Source organism: Daphnia pulicaria, chromosome 2 (genome assembly GCF_021234035.1).
Source record: "Daphnia pulicaria isolate SC F1-1A chromosome 2, SC_F0-13Bv2, whole genome shotgun sequence".
In the NCBI taxonomy this organism is placed as follows: domain Eukaryota; kingdom Metazoa; phylum Arthropoda; class Branchiopoda; order Diplostraca; family Daphniidae; genus Daphnia; species Daphnia pulicaria.
In genome coordinates this window covers 10,540,908-10,561,701 of record NC_060914.1, presented here as the reverse complement: position 1 = coordinate 10,561,701, position 20,794 = coordinate 10,540,908, and the positions used below count along the sequence as shown (strand labels likewise).

The following is a 20,794-nucleotide window of genomic DNA, read 5'->3' as shown; positions in this document are numbered from 1 at the left end:
CAAGAAGAAGGCAAGGAAATTCGTTGCAGGAATCATTTTGTTTTTGTGGGAACAAAATTGAAAGCTTGAATATCTTGGTCAGATTTTCGTGCCCTTATATCAACTCGGAGCACGTCAACACTATTGGCACTCGTTCATTGGACTAGTTAACTTAAGTTTAAAAATACATTTTCAAGTTTACACGGAAGAAACTATGATGGTTTGGTTCATTTTATTTTTCCAAACATTATACAATCAATTTTTTTATTAATTAGCGTCAAATTAATTTCAGAAATTAAGAAAACTGTTGACGGAACACCGTTTGACAACCTTGAACGACCTTGAATGTGTTGTCGGCGAATTCGATAATCTGCGATAAGGCATAGTTAACTTTGGTTTAAAAATACCTTTTCAAGTTTACACGAAAGAAAAAAAGATTTCTACGTTTGTTTTATTTTTTCAAATATATTACACTCATCTTTTTCATTAATTATTATCAATTCCAATCAAATAAATTAGATAACTGTTGGACTCAACACCGCTTGACTACCTTGAGTGTGTTACGTTACGTCGGCGAATTCGGTAATCTAGAAGTGTAGCTCCGCCCATTTTTCAGAAATAGACGATCGTGCACTAAGTCCCCCTAATTTAAAATTAAATTTGTTTTAATTCAGTTAGTTATGTTTTAAAACATTTATTTTTCCCTACCACATATTAGAGATTTATAAATAGTGCCGGGGGAGTGGAATACGTTATCGCTAGATGGCACTGTACAGTTTCAAGTTTATGAATTCTTTGTTTTATTTTTACGAGCATATTACATCCTTTTTTCTCGTTAATTATCATCCAATTAATAACTAAATTTGAGAAAACAGTTGTCTGAAGCCAGACCAGATTGAAAACGTCGACGAATTCGGTAATCTAAGGAACGTTGAAAAAGGGTTGAGCAGACGAAAACAAAGTTGTCTGCCAAGGCGGTGTTTTGGCATGGTTTTGGTGAATCTGTGCCGACTTGAACTCCGAACGTGTTACGATTTCACCTGACTTAAATCATAAATAGTTTTAGGAGAATATTATACCTGCTTGAGTTTGCCTGCCTCACAGGTTTCCTCTGAGTAGCTAGTTTAGTCATGCTCGTATGTGTTTTACTGTTTTGGCATTGAACAAATGCACCAATTGACATTGACTGAAATGCAGAAAAACTTGTAATGCCCATTCCGTTCTCTCACAAGTCACAAGAAGTAATTCCAATATAACTTCCAAAGAAAAACAAAAAATTTTTTAACTAAACAACATCATTTCATTTGCAGGACATAAATGAAGCGTTGACGTCACTTGGAGGTAATGTTTTGATTAAGTGTGCAAGTTTACCTTTATCTAACATTGAACTTAAGATTTTTCTCAAAATTTTGATGGTCTTTAAATTTTTTATGGTGTCTATCTGTGATTATACTGTCGCGTTTCGGGGCCGTTTAGCTGCATTTATTTGAAAATTGGGAGGGATATTTCCTGCCTGTCAGTTGCTTGTTTAAAGTTTCATAGTGTCAGTGATATGAGGCGGTTCATGTTTACTGATATAGTTTATGGTGTTTCAGATTCAACAGGGTCAGGTGATATGGTCTGTGTTATCTGTTATGTTGATTCTTTACTGATTGTTCTTGTTGATTTAGGTTATGGGAGTCGGTATGACGTTATTGGGGCACTAGGATCTAGGATGTTTGCTTGTGTATGAGGTACTCGTGGTTTGGGTTGTCCAATTTCTAGTTATTCTACTAGTTTTTTACTTCTTGTTAGATGGGCCTGTATCATTCCTTGTTGGACAGATTAATTGTGAGGGCCTTGGATATGACCAAATGCCAATGCTGACTGGTGATGATGGCTCTTTTTCGACTTTTTGGCTGACATTTTTCTTTTTGGTGTGAAATGCTTGGAGCGGATGGAGCCCTGGCTCTTCTGTGAATCAGCTCAACTGATGGTTTGATTCTACATAAAACAGAATAGGCATTTCAAACTTAATTTCAAACTTAATTTCAAACTTAATTTCAAACTTAATAACGAAATCACGGTAATTGGTAAAATCTGACATGATAAGTGGCCTAGTGTAATATTTGTGAGTAATCGTTTGTCTAGAATAAAACACATCGCGTCAGTATTGCAATGTACAAACTGTTATTAAGTTTTAATTTTTATTGAGACATGCTCTTCGACTTGTCTCCTCAGTAGATTTTTCAAATGCTTAGTCATCTTAATTACAAATTGTTGACATTTTCATTCTGTTTTCAGGCCCCCGCCGCAATTCCATGGTGGTAGCGAGAGATTGCTGAAATTCAACACTATTAATACATGATGTAGTTAGATAAATTACAAGTGCGCATATCTAGATTAGATGTAAGCTTACATCTATCTCTATGTTCAAGAGACAATTTCAAGTGTATAGTATATACTGTACACTCTTCACTGATAACTGTTTAATCAATCTTTTAGATCATAGACGTCAACCTCATTGATGACACAAATTATAAACAAGGTGACTTAATTTTTGTTTTATTTACAGGTACTAAATTGGAATGACAAACTTTATGAGAAGTCTTGTCCTTTCAAGAAAAAGGATATCAGAACATTTGGATACCCAACCTTCAACTTTTGGTTGCAGTTCAGGACTGAGACTAACAAGTCCAGCAAAATCATCGCTTAACAGCTGACCCTGACGGTGCCAAGCAAACACCATAAGCCGAAGATAAAGACAACGTAAAAGTTCCCAAGGTAAAAAACATTTTTGTAGTTCAAGTGTAAATAGTGTTTGCTTCAATTCCGCTTGAATATTACGATGAATTAATTTATATCTAGTCTAAGGATGTCTGTCGTGGCAAACTGATTGCGTAGCAACTGGAGAAAGTGTTTGTCGAGCAAACGAACTGTGATGTCGAACTCTTGTTAGAAGACGAGGAGGTAATCGGAGGCCATATTTCCATCTTGGTTGCCAGAAGTCCCGTTTTCTCTGCCATGTTTTACCACAACCTTCAAAAATCCATGACGTGCAAAGTCTTCGTCCAAGACATCCGGCCACAGATTTTCAAAGAGATGCTACAGTACATTTACTCCGGCCAGACTATGGCTCCTTTGATGGACGCCATCGCTCAACCTCTGTTCGTACTTTCAGTCAAATACGATATCGAGGACCTTAAAGAAAAGTGTGTCCATTATCTACTGAAAAGCATCCGGACGAGTAATGCAGTTGACTTGTTGGGGGCAAATCTTCATTCGGTGGATAAAATCCAAGAATCAACTCTTGACTTTGTGGCCATAAATTTCAAAATCATTTGTCAGTCCAATGAATGGGAGAACTTGATGAAGAACTATCCGGACTCAAGAGCTTGGATTCCTGGTGGCTCGACGTTATGTAGCTCTTTAAGAGATACGCCAGCCAAAGAGTTCTGTATAACTTTAAATGGTCAGACATTTGTCGTTTATTTGTGCAATGTTAAATGTTTGAAGCTTCATCGATATTAAAGACGATTTTTTTTTTACTTAAATTATGTGCGTTCCAGCGGTTCCAGCGTCACCACCAATATCCACAATTCCACATGAGTTCACGATCCTTGCAACAACAACACGTACAGCATGATACTGGACACTTAAGCAAGGTATTGGCCTTACTCTGAATCATTAGATTTCTAAGGTAATTAGAAATCCCATTAAACTTTTATTCTTCCACGGTTGACTGCTTCGTGCAGATTTGCTTTTTATCAGCACGGTCAGCTAGTGTGGCATCCGTGAATAGTGATTTTGACGAAATCTTTTTTTTTGTGGTTCTTATTGCCAATCGATAATACGCTGTAAGTGAATCACATTTTATTCTTGAGAAATTAACAGTATCTTTTGTACGAAGTGTGATGGTAACCAGTGACGTAGTTGTCCATTTAGTCCAGTATTAACATTTTTACAACTTTTGAGAACTTATTGACCCAGATTCAGAAAAGAGGTTTCTAAAAAGGCTCAACTGTGTGCACATCATTAAATGAATATAGATTAATCATGTGTTTGAAATTTAGCTAAGGTTGCAGAGAAATATTTAAAAAATAGCCGACTGCTGTCCTTCAAACGGTTCGAAATGGAAGATTTATTCATTCACCGAAGAAACGAGTCAAATGACTCAGATGTCAATTGGTTAAAAAGTGAGTTTTAAGCCGTAACCATTTGGTATTCATTTTGATGTATTCATTTTGATGTATTCATTTTGATGTATTCATTTTGATGTATTCATTTTGATATTGGCTGTTGTAGACCCATCCCCAGCGACGTCAACCTGCAGAAGGAAAGGCCAGTTTCCTTCACGCTCGAAGGTCATGGAGATCATTACGTAAAACGTTAGTTTTTTTTTAATTTGGTTATTTGTATGTTTTATCTATATTTTATGTGCTGTAGAGGTTGGGTGCATGTCCTTCCCGCTCGAAGGTCACGGAGATCATTACGTAAAACTTGTCATGCAGTGGTGTAAGAGGTTGGGTGAGAATGAGACGTGTTACATCCATTTTGTTTTGTTTTTAATATTGGTTGTTGTAGACCCATCCCCAACTACGTCAACCTGCAGAAGGAAAGGCCAGTTTTCCTTCAATCGAAGGTCATGGAGATCATTACGTGTCATGCAATGGTGAAGAGGTTGGGTGAGAACGACACGTGTTGCACCATTATCGAGCAGGTAAAATAGCCGCAAGGCTTAGGGGTGAGGGTGAGAAAAATATCGTAGAAAACGAGAGAGAAAATGCCATAGAAATCAGTCGAGTGAGGATCTCCGACACGGCAACAACTACTTTCTTCGTCGTAATATCAGTTCGCAATCATGGGTAAGTATTCAATTTTATATCGAGCCGTGAATCAATTCTATTTTGTTTTTAGTTGTATGTATATTACCAGTTATATTCGAAAACTAATTTACAAATCCTTGATTGTTTAGTTGATAATGGCGTTGGGTTGCTGTTGGGTGTTGTATCGTTTATGCCGAGCACGAGAGCGATAAGGCGATAGAAATCCATCGGGTGAGCATCTCCGACACGTCAACTGCATTCTTGGTGTTATTTCCAGTATTCAATCACGGGTAAATATTTTGTACTATTACATGGAGTTTTGTATCCATTTCTACTTCCTTTCTATGTATTAATATGCCCGTAATTATTGAATATTGTCAAGTAAACTATGCCGTCGTGCTGCGCTACACACTACAACTGATGCTGCTTCGAGCTACTATACCGAAGTATTATTCTTCCTCGAGCTTCGCTACTAAAGCGCACGGGTGCTACACCAGCGAGTCTCCCGAGTACTACTCTGCTCCCAGCTACTAAACTGAGGTATCTGAGTATTAACCTCGTGTTGAAGAATCTAGTCAAGTTATTTGACGCAAGTTGCTTAATGTGAAAATTTCTTACATTTAGTCAAAAGTAACGGACTGAAGATGCTAAAAGTTTTTGCTGAGGACGGTAGTAGGTCGAGTCCTCCCTAAATACTTGAGCGAATGGACAACCGAGAAGTTGAATGCGGAAAGTGTTGATGTGTTGCCCAAAGCTAATGTTGAGGGTGCAAGCTTGGAAGACAACAAGGTCCCATTGACCTTAAAACAATGGTCGAAAGGTAAACAGTTATTTCAATACATGTTTTGTTAGCGATGTTAATTAAAATCTAAAAATTATTTCATCAGGTTTAAACTGACCATGTTGTCGTTGCTGTCGGTTTGAACGCAAACACGGATTTGGCTGTCGCTTTTGGTTTGGAAATTGATTCGAATTTTGGTAGTTGTCGAGTCAATGCCGAGTTTGAAGCAGATCAAACGTCTGGTTGGTAAGAATCCTTGAACATTTTCATTTCATATTAATTTTAATACAGTGTGTGATTAAAACTCAACCAACATTGACTGCTCTGATATTGCTAGATAGTATATGAAGTTTTTGTAAAGTAATTTTACACCTTTGGTGGTAAATTTAGATTCTAATTTTTGGTTTTGGACTTGATTTTTTATTAAGCCAAAGATGCTGCCTGCTTTCATGATATCAAATTGGATCGTCGTCGTGTGGAACATCATGACCACGCTGTTGTATCAGAGCGATTGGCTAGAGAGCATATGATTGGCAATGCATGCATGCAACATGGGTGAAGGACTGCAGCGCAATATTTGTCACTATCTGCATTCTTCGTCGTATTTTCAGTACGCAATCATGGGTAAATATTCTATAATCTAGAGTTTTGTATCAATTTATATTTTTTTTTCTATTTGTTAATATGCCAGTTATTGAATATCAATGTTCTAATAATTTACCATCTAGTTAACTATGGCGTCTTGCTGCTGTATGTTGTATCGTTGATGGCTGGGTCAGCCATTGGTGTACCGATGTCTCCTGGGTATTGCAGATACCAAGCCGCAACGCCGCCGCCTTACTGCACAACAACACACGCAACAACCGGTTACCACACCACCAAGGCTGCAGAATATTATACCACAACTTATGATGCCCCGAGCTACTACATTGAAGCCCTGAAGTATAACTCTGCCCCGAGTTGCCTCAACAAAGAGGCTGAGTACTACACCGAGGTTTCCAAGTACTACACCATCAAGGCATCGGAGTACTACACCACCAGGGCATCGGAGTACTACACCACCAGGGCACCGGAGTACTACACCACCAGGGCACCGGAGTACTACACCACCAGGGCACCGGAGTACTACACCACCAGGGCACCGGAGTACTACATCACCAAGGTATCGGAGTACTACACCACCAAGGCATCGGAGTACTACACCACCAGGGCACCGGAGAACTACACCACCAGGGCACCGGAGTACTACACCACCACGTATGCTGTCCCAGCCTTTTATACCGAGGTTTCCAACTACTACTGTGCCTAGCTACTACATCGAAGCTCCAGCTTATTACACCACCAAAGTAGTAGAGTATTACACCGAAGCGCCCAAATACTATCTGCCCGAGCTGCGAAATACAACTGCGGCGGCCCAGTACTACGTAGCACCTACTTATTACACAGTGGATGGTCCTAAATACCACGTTGAACCGAAATACTGCTTTGAGTTTCCAGTTTACTACATCACAACCTACGCTGCCCCTAGCTACTAAACCGAAACCGCCAAGTACTACACCGAAAAGGCCGAATATTACCCAAACCCAAGTATAACTCTGCTCCAGCCAACACCAAACAGAGGATCCGGTTTACTACACCACCAATGTCCTTGAGTATCACACTGCAATCTACGCTAGCCTTAGCTACTACACTGAAGATCCAAAGTATTACTCTTTCCCGAGTTACTACACCATTAAAGCATTTGAATATTACACCAAGGCCTACGCTTCTTCAGTTTGCTTGAGGGAGGCTCCTAAATACTAGACGAAATTTCAGTTTGATTTAACTGTGTTCAGATTTTTCGGTCATATCATACTAGTCACTGATATTGTTGTTGTTCTTATATGAGAAAATAAATTTTGTATTGAGGGTAATCGTCTTGTAAGACTTCTCTGAACACCTCCAAGCCATTGCGATGGGTCCTAATTTCAAATGTGGTGGAAGTGACTTGCTCTAGTCGCTCTGCATTCGGAAATTTTCTGGTGCTTGGAAAAACTCCATTTTCAGGTTAAGTTACGAAAGACTGTTACAGGTTTACTCTAAATTTGTGAAGTTTTATTTCAACTCAAGTCACTTAACTATTACTTAAAGTAAATGTAAAACTTTAAAGTTGTAAGAGAAAACTTGATAAGAATTGCTTTACTGTCCCACCTCCACCCACAATTCCACCACATTTTACAGTCACATAAACATATACATACATACACTTAAGTTAACCCGTTGGCTGCCACGCCATACAACCCGTAGGTTGCTCTCTACTACTCTACGCGCCACGTCTGAAGGATCCGTGACCAAAGTGGGACTTGCCATTGCTGACAAGTCCGGGCTGACACGGTGACAGGAGAATCCATCACCGCATCGACAAGGGGGAAGTCCCTATAGTGCATTGCCTTAACAGGCGCCTTGCGGCAAGTTTTGGGCTGGTACGACTTTCCGATCCCGCGGCATGAAAACCACGAGACCGAACAGCGCACGCAGCCCGTGCAAAGGAGCTAGGGGAGACAAAGGCGTGGCAGACAACGGGTTAACTTACACAAACACAAACATATTACCAACAACAAATGATGATCCACGCTGACGTTTTGGAGATACCGGCGATGTTTTGATGTCCATCTTCTCGACGTCTCTTCTGCATTACCTGATTAAAGAGAAAAAAATTCTTATTTAGTGACATGCCAATAAAAGTTACATAATACAGATAGAAACAATAATACGGTGTTTTAGCTCAAATATTTAAATATGCAATTTTTTAAAGTTTAAATCAAGGTTGCAATGTTGAGAACAGTAAACAGAACAAAGCTCACTTGCTAGTCTTTTTTTAAATTCCGGAAGTATACCGGAAGTAACCACAGCGCCTCAACCATTGAGCGGTCGTAAAATTAAACCACATATTCGTGATCTCCATGAAATTTGGGGTCGATTAGGTGTGATTTAAACGAAATCCAAAATTTGGCCAAAATCGAGAATTTTCCTGAACATAGTTCAGGAAAATTTTCGAAACCGGAAGTACGCGTACGTAAAAAACAGAACATGAACTTTACCACAAATTTTACGAGGATCACGAATATGTGGTTCTTTTGTGCGTCAGATCAATATTTACTAAACTACTGACTGAAATGAGTAAACCGGAAGTAGAAAAAAAAATCAAATATCGAAATTCTAACAAGTGAGCTTTGTTGGGGGAATCGTTATCATTAGTTATCACTAAATATTTCAACAAAATAACTGCCAATAAATGTTTAAAAAGATGTGCAAAGTAACTGAAACTGACTGTTTTGACAGCTGCAAATTTTCAAAAAGCCATCTAGCGTTAGAAAAAGGAAACGCCCAAGTAAAACTTTGTTTGCGCGCAAGAAGGGCCTGATTTTGGAATTATTACACAGACAGAGTTTAACGCAACTAGATTATTAGTAGACTATCTACGAAAGTAAGTCAATTGTCGGGTACCTGGGCATAACCGTGGTGAGTAACTGCAGGTGTGTAACAGCAAAGGGTAGCGACCACTAAGTGTTCCAACTCGTCGGTGAAGTAAGACAAGTTGTAGCAGCAAAAGCAGTGAAGCTAGATGAGCGTACGTCGGGAAGATAAGGATGGAGCAGAACGTTGCTGGATGTCCCTCTTCCTTCATGGACAAAGGTCAGCATTGGCTTAAGGATCTATTACGTGCTCTGTAAAAAAAATGTAATGCATTAATGAATTGAAAATATAATAGTTAATAAAGCATTTCAATCTTTACCTATACTAAGAAGCATACTGAAGATTTTCATGATAAAAAACCACAAAAATGGAAATCACAGCAACCAACAGCCTTACTCCTTAAGTTGAGGTAAATTTTCTGATACTAAAGAAATTGTCGTGAAGTATTGCAGTAGCGTGGTGATAGGTTATATTGACAATTACCTTTATCATATGGGTGAATGGTGCTGAATTTAGTAAGGCATTTGACGTGGTTGGTGTGGTAGCAGTAACGGAGAAATATCTTGTCTCCACACATTTGTACTCCACGATATGTGAGCTTCACACATGAGTTTTAGGCTTTTGACAACATGATGGGTCTATTGGAGGGAAAGTGACTGAGCGCTAAGTCAACTTTAGGAATGACTGACAGTATGCATCTAAAATTTGAAGAAATAAGTTGGTATAAAAATAAGGAAATTAGGTCAAGATAAACCTACTTATAATACGAAGTTCAATTTGGTATATGAAATCTGAGGAATATAAGTATTAATTAGCTACAATTTGTTTCGCCATTTTTGCCTCGTTTAACGACGTAACAACAACAAAGGCAACACTGGCGATATCTAGTAATGAGTTTTGAAATTGGTTGCACAGTCGCAGCTTAAATTATCGGAGTTCTATTGTCGCGTTTCGAGTTCTACTGTCGAGCACTGGAGTTCTATTATCGGATATTTTAAATTAAAAATTAAATATTGGGGTTCTATTGTCGGTGGAGTTCTATTGTCGGGTATTTTTAATAAAATTGCAACCAACTTTGGATTCAAATCTCGGTGTTGTTGGTAATATGTTTGTGTTTGTGTAAGTTAACCCGTTGTCTGCCACGCCTTTTTCTCCCCTAGCTCCTTTGCACGGGCTGCGTGCGCTGTTCGGTCTCGTGGTTTTCATGCCGCGGGATCGGAAAGTCGTACCAGCCCAAAACTTGCCGCAAGGCGCCTGTTAAGGCAATGCACTATAGGGACTTCCCCCTTGTCGATGCGGTGATGGATTCTCCTGTCACCGTGTCAGCCCGGACTTGTCAGCAATGGCAAGTCCCACTTTGGTCACGGATCCTTCAGACGTGGCGCGTAGAGTAGTAGAGAGCAACCTACGGGTTGTATGGCGTGGCAGCCAACGGGTTAACTTAAGTGTATGTATGTATATGTTTATGTGACTGTAAAATGTGGTGGAATTGTGGGTGGAGGTGGGACAGTAAAGCAATTCTTATCAAGTTTTCTCTTACAACTTTAAAGTTTTACATTTACTTTAAGTAATAGTTAAGTGACTTGAGTTGAAATAAAACTTCACAAATTTAGAGTAAACCTGTAACAGTCTTTCGTAACTTAACCTGAAAATGGAGTTTTTCCAAGCACCAGAAAATTTCCGAATGCAGAGCGACTAGAGCAAGTCACTTCCACCACATTTGAAATTAGGACCCATCGCAATGGCTTGGAGGTGTTCAGAGAAGTCTTACAAGACGATTACCCTCAATACAAAATTTATTTTCTCATATAAGAACAACAACAATATCAGTGACTAGTATGATATGACCGAAAAATCTGAACACAGTTAAATCAAACTGAAATTTCGTCTAGTATTTAGGAGCCTCCCTCAAGCAAACTGAAGAAGCGTAGGCCTTGGTGTAATATTCAAATGCTTTAATGGTGTAGTAACTCGGGAAAGAGTAATACTTTGGATCTTCAGTGTAGTAGCTAAGGCTAGCGTAGATTGCAGTGTGATACTCAGGGACATTGGTGGTGTAGTAAACCGGATCCTCTGTTTGGTGTTGGCTGGAGCAGAGTTATACTTGGGTTTGGGTAATATTCGGCCTTTTCGGTGTAGTACTTGGCGGTTTCGGTTTAGTAGCTAGGGGCAGCGTAGGTTGTGATGTAGTAAACTGGAAACTCAAAGCAGTATTTCGGTTCAACGTGGTATTTAGGACCATCCACTGTGTAATAAGTAGGTGCTACGTAGTACTGGGCCGCCGCAGTTGTATTTCGCAGCTCGGGCAGATAGTATTTGGGCGCTTCGGTGTAATACTCTACTACTTTGGTGGTGTAATAAGCTGGAGCTTCGATGTAGTAGCTAGGCACAGTAGTAGTTGGAAACCTCGGTATAAAAGGCTGGGACAGCATACGTGGTGGTGTAGTACTCCGGTGCCCTGGTGGTGTAGTTCTCCGGTGCCCTGGTGGTGTAGTACTCCGATGCCCTGGTGGTGTAGTACTCCGATACCTTGGTGATGTAGTACTCCGGTGCCCTGGTGGTGTAGTACTCCGGTGCCCTGGTGGTGTAGTACTCCGGTGCCCTGGTGGTGTAGTACTCCGGTGCCCTGGTGGTGTAGTACTCCGGTGCCCTGGTGGTGTAGTACTCCGATGCCCTGGTGGTGTAGTACTCCGATGCCTTGATGGTGTAGTACTTGGAAACCTCGGTGTAGTACTCAGCCTCTTTGTTGAGGCAACTCGGGGCAGAGTTATACTTCAGGGCTTCAATGTAGTAGCTCGGGGCATCATAAGTTGTGGTATAATATTCTGCAGCCTTGGTGGTGTGGTAACCGGTTGTTGCGTGTGTTGTTGTGCAGTAAGGCGGCGGCGTTGCGGCTTGGTATCTGCAATACCCAGGAGACATCGGTACACCAATGGCTGACCCAGCCATCAACGATACAACATACAGCAGCAAGACGCCATAGTTAACTAGATGGTAAATTATTAGAACATTGATATTCAATAACTGGCATATTAACAAATAGAAAAAAAAATATAAATTGATACAAAACTCTAGATTATAGAATATTTACCCATGATTGCGTACTGAAAATACGACGAAGAATGCAGATAGTGACAAATATTGCGCTGCAGTCCTTCACCCATGTTGCATGCATGCATTGCCAATCATATGCTCTCTAGCCAATCGCTCTGATACAACAGCGTGGTCATGATGTTCCACACGACGACGATCCAATTTGATATCATGAAAGCAGGCAGCATCTTTGGCTTAATAAAAAATCAAGTCCAAAACCAAAAATTAGAATCTAAATTTACCACCAAAGGTGTAAAATTACTTTACAAAAACTTCATATACTATCTAGCAATATCAGAGCAGTCAATGTTGGTTGAGTTTTAATCACACACTGTATTAAAATTAATATGAAATGAAAATGTTCAAGGATTCTTACCAACCAGACGTTTGATCTGCTTCAAACTCGGCATTGACTCGACAACTACCAAAATTCGAATCAATTTCCAAACCAAAAGCGACAGCCAAATCCGTGTTTGCGTTCAAACCGACAGCAACGACAACATGGTCAGTTTAAACCTGATGAAATAATTTTTAGATTTTAATTAACATCGCTAACAAAACATGTATTGAAATAACTGTTTACCTTTCGACCATTGTTTTAAGGTCAATGGGACCTTGTTGTCTTCCAAGCTTGCACCCTCAACATTAGCTTTGGGCAACACATCAACACTTTCCGCATTCAACTTCTCGGTTGTCCATTCGCTCAAGTATTTAGGGAGGACTCGACCTACTACCGTCCTCAGCAAAAACTTTTAGCATCTTCAGTCCGTTACTTTTGACTAAATGTAAGAAATTTTCACATTAAGCAACTTGCGTCAAATAACTTGACTAGATTCTTCAACACGAGGTTAATACTCAGATACCTCAGTTTAGTAGCTGGGAGCAGAGTAGTACTCGGGAGACTCGCTGGTGTAGCACCCGTGCGCTTTAGTAGCGAAGCTCGAGGAAGAATAATACTTCGGTATAGTAGCTCGAAGCAGCATCAGTTGTAGTGTGTAGCGCAGCACGACGGCATAGTTTACTTGACAATATTCAATAATTACGGGCATATTAATACATAGAAAGGAAGTAGAAATGGATACAAAACTCCATGTAATAGTACAAAATATTTACCCGTGATTGAATACTGGAAATAACACCAAGAATGCAGTTGACGTGTCGGAGATGCTCACCCGATGGATTTCTATCGCCTTATCGCTCTCGTGCTCGGCATAAACGATACAACACCCAACAGCAACCCAACGCCATTATCAACTAAACAATCAAGGATTTGTAAATTAGTTTTCGAATATAACTGGTAATATACATACAACTAAAAACAAAATAGAATTGATTCACGGCTCGATATAAAATTGAATACTTACCCATGATTGCGAACTGATATTACGACGAAGAAAGTAGTTGTTGCCGTGTCGGAGATCCTCACTCGACTGATTTCTATGGCATTTTCTCTCTCGTTTTCTACGATATTTTTCTCACCCTCACCCCTAAGCCTTGCGGCTATTTTACCTGCTCGATAATGGTGCAACACGTGTCGTTCTCACCCAACCTCTTCACCATTGCATGACACGTAATGATCTCCATGACCTTCGATTGAAGGAAAACTGGCCTTTCCTTCTGCAGGTTGACGTAGTTGGGGATGGGTCTACAACAACCAATATTAAAAACAAAACAAAATGGATGTAACACGTCTCATTCTCACCCAACCTCTTACACCACTGCATGACAAGTTTTACGTAATGATCTCCGTGACCTTCGAGCGGGAAGGACATGCACCCAACCTCTACAGCACATAAAATATAGATAAAACATACAAATAACCAAATTAAAAAAAAACTAACGTTTTACGTAATGATCTCCATGACCTTCGAGCGTGAAGGAAACTGGCCTTTCCTTCTGCAGGTTGACGTCGCTGGGGATGGGTCTACAACAGCCAATATCAAAATGAATACATCAAAATGAATACATCAAAATGAATACATCAAAATGAATACATCAAAATGAATACCAAATGGTTACGGCTTAAAACTCACTTTTTAACCAATTGACATCTGAGTCATTTGACTCGTTTCTTCGGTGAATGAATAAATCTTCCATTTCGAACCGTTTGAAGGACAGCAGTCGGCTATTTTTTAAATATTTCTCTGCAACCTTAGCTAAATTTCAAACACATGATTAATCTATATTCATTTAATGATGTGCACACAGTTGAGCCTTTTTAGAAACCTCTTTTCTGAATCTGGGTCAATAAGTTCTCAAAAGTTGTAAAAATGTTAATACTGGACTAAATGGACAACTACGTCACTGGTTACCATCACACTTCGTACAAAAGATACTGTTAATTTCTCAAGAATAAAATGTGATTCACTTACAGCGTATTATCGATTGGCAATAAGAACCACAAAAAAAAAGATTTCGTCAAAATCACTATTCACGGATGCCACACTAGCTGACCGTGCTGATAAAAAGCAAATCTGCACGAAGCAGTCAACCGTGGAAGAATAAAAGTTTAATGGGATTTCTAATTACCTTAGAAATCTAATGATTCAGAGTAAGGCCAATACCTTGCTTAAGTGTCCAGTATCATGCTGTACGTGTTGTTGTTGCAAGGATCGTGAACTCATGTGGAATTGTGGATATTGGTGGTGACGCTGGAACCGCTGGAACGCACATAATTTAAGTAAAAAAAAAATCGTCTTTAATATCGATGAAGCTTCAAACATTTAACATTGCACAAATAAACGACAAATGTCTGACCATTTAAAGTTATACAGAACTCTTTGGCTGGCGTATCTCTTAAAGAGCTACATAACGTCGAGCCACCAGGAATCCAAGCTCTTGAGTCCGGATAGTTCTTCATCAAGTTCTCCCATTCATTGGACTGACAAATGATTTTGAAATTTATGGCCACAAAGTCAAGAGTTGATTCTTGGATTTTATCCACCGAATGAAGATTTGCCCCCAACAAGTCAACTGCATTACTCGTCCGGATGCTTTTCAGTAGATAATGGACACACTTTTCTTTAAGGTCCTCGATATCGTATTTGACTGAAAGTACGAACAGAGGTTGAGCGATGGCGTCCATCAAAGGAGCCATAGTCTGGCCGGAGTAAATGTACTGTAGCATCTCTTTGAAAATCTGTGGCCGGATGTCTTGGACGAAGACTTTGCACGTCATGGATTTTTGAAGGTTGTGGTAAAACATGGCAGAGAAAACGGGACTTCTGGCAACCAAGATGGAAATATGGCCTCCGATTACCTCCTCGTCTTCTAACAAGAGTTCGACATCACAGTTCGTTTGCTCGACAAACACTTTCTCCAGTTGCTACGCAATCAGTTTGCCACGACAGACATCCTTAGACTAGATATAAATTAATTCATCGTAATATTCAAGCGGAATTGAAGCAAACACTATTTACACTTGAACTACAAAAATGTTTTTTACCTTGGGAACTTTTACGTTGTCTTTATCTTCGGCTTATGGTGTTTGCTTGGCACCGTCAGGGTCAGCTGTTAAGCGATGATTTTGCTGGACTTGTTAGTCTCAGTCCTGAACTGCAACCAAAAGTTGAAGGTTGGGTATCCAAATGTTCTGATATCCTTTTTCTTGAAAGGACAAGACTTCTCATAAAGTTTGTCATTCCAATTTAGTACCTGTAAATAAAACAAAAATTAAGTCACCTTGTTTATAATTTGTGTCATCAATGAGGTTGACGTCTATGATCTAAAAGATTGATTAAACAGTTATCAGTGAAGAGTGTACAGTATATACTATACACTTGAAATTGTCTCTTGAACATAGAGATAGATGTAAGCTTACATCTAATCTAGATATGCGCACTTGTAATTTATCTAACTACATCATGTATTAATAGTGTTGAATTTCAGCAATCTCTCGCTACCACCATGGAATTGCGGCGGGGGCCTGAAAACAGAATGAAAATGTCAACAATTTGTAATTAAGATGACTAAGCATTTGAAAAATCTACTGAGGAGACAAGTCGAAGAGCATGTCTCAATAAAAATTAAAACTTAATAACAGTTTGTACATTGCAATACTGACGCGATGTGTTTTATTCTAGACAAACGATTACTCACAAATATTACACTAGGCCACTTATCATGTCAGATTTTACCAATTACCGTGATTTCGTTATTAAGTTTGAAATTAAGTTTGAAATTAAGTTTGAAATTAAGTTTGAAATGCCTATTCTGTTTTATGTAGAATCAAACCATCAGTTGAGCTGATTCACAGAAGAGCCAGGGCTCCATCCGCTCCAAGCATTTCACACCAAAAAGAAAAATGTCAGCCAAAAAGTCGAAAAAGAGCCATCATCACCAGTCAGCATTGGCATTTGGTCATATCCAAGGCCCTCACAATTAATCTGTCCAACAAGGAATGATACAGGCCCATCTAACAAGAAGTAAAAAACTAGTAGAATAACTAGAAATTGGACAACCCAAACCACGAGTACCTCATACACAAGCAAACATCCTAGATCCTAGTGCCCCAATAACGTCATACCGACTCCCATAACCTAAATCAACAAGAACAATCAGTAAAGAATCAACATAACAGATAACACAGACCATATCACCTGACCCTGTTGAATCTGAAACACCATAAACTATATCAGTAAACATGAACCGCCTCATATCACTGACACTATGAAACTTTAAACAAGCAACTGACAGGCAGGAAATATCCCTCCCAATTTTCAAATAAATGCAGCTAAACGGCCCCGAAACGCGACAGTATAATCACAGATAGACACCATAAAAAATTTAAAGACCATCAAAATTTTGAGAAAAATCTTAAGTTCAATGTTAGATAAAGGTAAACTTGCACACTTAATCAAAACATTACCTCCAAGTGACGTCAACGCTTCATTTATGTCCTGCAAATGAAATGATGTTGTTTAGTTAAAAAATTTTTTGTTTTTCTTTGGAAGTTATATTGGAATTACTTCTTGTGACTTGTGAGAGAACGGAATGGGCATTACAAGTTTTTCTGCATTTCAGTCAATGTCAATTGGTGCATTTGTTCAATGCCAAAACAGTAAAACACATACGAGCATGACTAAACTAGCTACTCAGAGGAAACCTGTGAGGCAGGCAAACTCAAGCAGGTATAATATTCTCCTAAAACTATTTATGATTTAAGTCAGGTGAAATCGTAACACGTTCGGAGTTCAAGTCGGCACAGATTCACCAAAACCATGCCAAAACACCGCCTTGGCAGACAACTTTGTTTTCGTCTGCTCAACCCTTTTTCAACGTTCCTTAGATTACCGAATTCGTCGACGTTTTCAATCTGGTCTGGCTTCAGACAACTGTTTTCTCAAATTTAGTTATTAATTGGATGATAATTAACGAGAAAAAAGGATGTAATATGCTCGTAAAAATAAAACAAAGAATTCATAAACTTGAAACTGTACAGTGCCATCTAGCGATAACGTATTCCACTCCCCCGGCACTATTTATAAATCTCTAATATGTGGTAGGGAAAAATAAATGTTTTAAAACATAACTAACTGAATTAAAACAAATTTAATTTTAAATTAGGGGGACTTAGTGCACGATCGTCTATTTCTGAAAAATGGGCGGAGCTACACTTCTAGATTACCGAATTCGCCGACGTAACGTAACACACTCAAGGTAGTCAAGCGGTGTTGAGTCCAACAGTTATCTAATTTATTTGATTGGAATTGATAATAATTAATGAAAAAGATGAGTGTAATATATTTGAAAAAATAAAACAAACGTAGAAATCTTTTTTTCTTTCGTGTAAACTTGAAAAGGTATTTTTAAACCAAAGTTAACTATGCCTTATCGCAGATTATCGAATTCGCCGACAACACATTCAAGGTCGTTCAAGGTTGTCAAACGGTGTTCCGTCAACAGTTTTCTTAATTTCTGAAATTAATTTGACGCTAATTAATAAAAAAATTGATTGTATAATGTTTGGAAAAATAAAATGAACCAAACCATCATAGTTTCTTCCGTGTAAACTTGAAAATGTATTTTTAAACTTAAGTTAACTAGTCCAATGAACGAGTGCCAATAGTGTTGACGTGCTCCGAGTTGATATAAGGGCACGAAAATCTGACCAAGATATTCAAGCTTTCAATTTTGTTCCCACAAAAACAAAATGATTCCTGCAACGAATTTCCTTGCCTTCTTCTTGCGTATATGGATTCCCTCCTTCCACCTGGAGGATTCCATTACTTCCCCGAATACTGTCGTCCCCGCAGCTCCACGTCTGCAACCGGACTCACAACCCGGTTCCCCAATGTCCCTTGAGGCACATCCCAGATCGGACGACAGAAATTTCCCTGACTGGCTTTTCCCAAATTGGGCCATCCGTTGTTTCAAATGGATGGTACCCATTTCCCCGAATTTTACCATCGCAGAAGATCCACGCCTGCTTTTACCGGTCTCTCTACCAGGATCGTCGACGGACACACATAACCACCGTGTGTCTCTCGAACGAGATCCGACCGGATCCAAAACACATCCGACTGTTACCTCTGTCGCGGGAAATTTGCACAACGAACAACACCTTAAAGTGCAAGTAGACAGACAACAGTCGAATGAACCTGATGATGTTGTAGTTAACAGTCTCAAACAACTACTCGTAACTACGTCATTGGCTCGCGAAAATTTGCGAATTAAGAACACTCAATCGAGAAAATCTTCTGTCTCGAAACAACAAAAACACGAAAAAGAAATAAAAGACCTGAAAAATTCTAACGATGAATTAATTACTAAGTTGAATGAATCTCAACACCACAATGAGATTTTGGGGCACCAAAACGCCCAAACGGAACGCACACTTCACTTGAAGATTTCCGAACTGGAGGAACATGTGCAACGAGATAGAGAACGAGAAGATGACGTGAAAATACTCAAAAAACAACTCGTATCAGCGTCATTGGCTCGCGACAGCTTGCGTGTGAAGAATAACCTATTGAAGAAGTCTTCAATCCTCAAGCAACACAAACACCACCAAGAACTTGATGATTTGAACCGTTCACACCATGAATTAGTTGCTGAGTTAAATCAATCGAAACTCGAAAACAAACTTCTGTGTCACCAACAAGCTCAAATGGAACGTGACAGTCACGTCAAGATTTCTGAACTGGAGGAATACTGTTTACGTCTAACGAAGGAGAAAGAAGATCTTGCTTTGAAATTGATACAAGCCCAGTCCGATCTTGAATCACTTTGCTCTTCATTTGAAAATCAGAAGGAAACAGTTTCCAACTTGGAAAACGTGATTATGGATTTACAATCGAAGAAACCAACTGTGCCGAACGCAACCTCTCAGGGAACTCAGACAAACACAAGTCACATAACAACAGTTTTGCCTTATTCCCTACCGAAAATCTACGATCGTGCATTTCTGATGCAGAGAAAATCTTTTGGCAATAAAAAACCCGAATGTCTTCCTTCTCAGATTGTCCGTAAAGTCACAATGAGCATGAGCTCATCCAAAATAACTGAAACACTACCACCACCACCAAAAAGACAGATAAAGCTGTTCGATGTGAAACCATCAGAGCGTGTCGTTGATACATCGAAAGTGTGGCAGCCAAGAAGAGCGACGCCCGTTGCAGCCACTGTCACATCAGCTACAGATGTTGTTCTCAACACCGTCCGCGGTATTTTAAACAAGATGACGCCAGCCAGCCATGAGCGATTCTTGGCAAAGATTCTAGCTCTGGAGATTAATAACGAAGAGAGGTTATCTGGAGTGATCAAGCTGTTTTTCGAAAAAGCTCTGGATGAACCCATGTATGCCGCCACATACGCTAAAATGTGCCAGGCATTGGCCACCAAACAAGTCGCATCTTCAACCGATCCAACTGAAAGTTTATCATTCAGAAAATTATTACTTTCTCGCTGCCAAAAAGTGTTCCAAAAGGATAGCGATTCTCTAGTCGACGTTGAAAAGAAGAGAGAAGAAGTACAAAAGGCAGACTCGAAAGAGAAGAAGAAACTACTTGAGACTGAACTAATTGCTCTCGTAGACAAGAACCGAAGAATAACTCTAGGCAACATCAAGTTCATTGGAGAACTCTACAAAGTCGGAAATATAACTGAAAATGTTATGCACAACTGTATCCGTCGACTTATTCAAACACCGTCAGATGAGGAAGCGATAGAGTCCTTGTGTCGCTTATTAACAACAATCGGAAAAGGCTTGGAGAATTCGAAAAACATCGGAATTATGAATTCTTACTTCCAGGCTCTGGAATCGCTCACAAAAGAAAATAAATTGCCCAACCGCATCCGTTTTATGGTCCAAGACCTTTGCGACTTACGAAAACGCAAATGGACACCACGAAATGAGCCCTGTAGTAGTAATACCACCACAGTTGAAATTAGAAAATCAAAAAGTGCTGACGAGCCAGTGACGTCTACTCTCCAATTCACCAAAACGGTGACAAAAGACTTTGGTTCTGAAATAAACAAACTCCCGAGCCAAACTCTGGCTAATACCGAACAGCAAATGACCAGTGACGAAACATGCGGCTTCGAACTGGACCTGGAATTAAGGAACGGCGTTTCAAAGCAACTGCCCTTCAGGCCATTTTTCATCCCGGAACGTGACCGAACCAAACGCCCCGTTTCAGCCGCCCCTGCCGAATCAAACATTCAATTCGCATCTAGCGAC

The 20,794-nt window shown here is 39.6% G+C and overlaps 5 long non-coding RNA genes across 18 annotated transcripts; 2 read left to right on the top strand and 3 right to left on the bottom strand.

The window, feature by feature from the left end:
- The first annotated feature begins 478 nt into the window (after window positions 1-478).
- Window positions 479-4,303, top strand: LOC124326683. 5 transcript variants are annotated; one of them, XR_006915638.1, is made up of 9 exons: window positions 479-1,220; window positions 1,290-1,320; window positions 1,650-1,712; window positions 1,774-2,742; window positions 2,827-3,430; window positions 3,528-3,623; window positions 3,714-3,815; window positions 4,032-4,154; window positions 4,264-4,303. It is a non-coding gene; the product is annotated as an uncharacterized LOC124326683 (long non-coding RNA). The 5 variants fall into 5 exon arrangements; XR_006915636.1 differs by lacking the exon at window positions 3,714-3,815 and having other exon boundaries at window positions 783-1,220; window positions 1,774-2,367; window positions 2,534-2,742; XR_006915637.1 differs by lacking the exon at window positions 3,714-3,815 and having other exon boundaries at window positions 480-1,220; window positions 3,528-3,658.
- A 271-nt stretch (window positions 4,304-4,574) lies between these two features.
- LOC124326677 lies at window positions 4,575-6,579 on the top strand. Of its 2 annotated transcripts, none has more exons than XR_006915609.1 (7): window positions 4,575-4,678; window positions 4,934-5,074; window positions 5,167-5,324; window positions 5,409-5,604; window positions 5,672-5,811; window positions 5,994-6,189; window positions 6,294-6,579. It is a non-coding gene; the product is annotated as an uncharacterized LOC124326677 (long non-coding RNA). The 2 variants fall into 2 exon arrangements; XR_006915608.1 differs by having other exon boundaries at window positions 4,593-4,823.
- Window positions 6,580-8,195: 1,616 nt separating this feature from the next.
- LOC124326705 lies at window positions 8,196-9,948 on the bottom strand. Its single transcript, XR_006915712.1, has 5 exons — window positions 9,780-9,948; window positions 9,505-9,719; window positions 9,341-9,445; window positions 9,052-9,272; window positions 8,196-8,242 (listed from the first exon to the last, which is right to left on the bottom strand). It is a non-coding gene; the product is annotated as an uncharacterized LOC124326705 (long non-coding RNA).
- A 1,776-nt stretch (window positions 9,949-11,724) lies between these two features.
- On the bottom strand, window positions 11,725-13,727 carry LOC124326675. 3 transcript variants are annotated; one of them, XR_006915606.1, is made up of 7 exons: window positions 13,624-13,727; window positions 13,228-13,368; window positions 12,978-13,135; window positions 12,698-12,893; window positions 12,491-12,630; window positions 12,113-12,308; window positions 11,725-12,008 (listed from the first exon to the last, which is right to left on the bottom strand). It is a non-coding gene; the product is annotated as an uncharacterized LOC124326675 (long non-coding RNA). The 3 variants fall into 3 exon arrangements; XR_006915607.1 differs by having other exon boundaries at window positions 11,725-11,915; window positions 13,479-13,713; XR_006915605.1 differs by having other exon boundaries at window positions 13,479-13,712.
- Window positions 13,728-13,730: 3 nt separating this feature from the next.
- Window positions 13,731-17,818, bottom strand: LOC124326682. Of its 7 annotated transcripts, none has more exons than XR_006915633.1 (9): window positions 17,082-17,818; window positions 16,982-17,012; window positions 16,590-16,652; window positions 15,560-16,528; window positions 14,872-15,475; window positions 14,679-14,774; window positions 14,487-14,588; window positions 14,148-14,270; window positions 13,999-14,038 (listed from the first exon to the last, which is right to left on the bottom strand). It is a non-coding gene; the product is annotated as an uncharacterized LOC124326682 (long non-coding RNA). The 7 variants fall into 7 exon arrangements; XR_006915629.1 differs by lacking the exon at window positions 14,487-14,588 and having other exon boundaries at window positions 15,560-15,768; window positions 15,935-16,528; window positions 17,082-17,815; XR_006915631.1 differs by lacking the exons at window positions 13,999-14,038; window positions 14,487-14,588 and adding an exon at window positions 13,731-13,759 and having other exon boundaries at window positions 14,156-14,270; window positions 17,082-17,817.
- Between the last annotated feature and the right edge of the window lie 2,976 nt (window positions 17,819-20,794).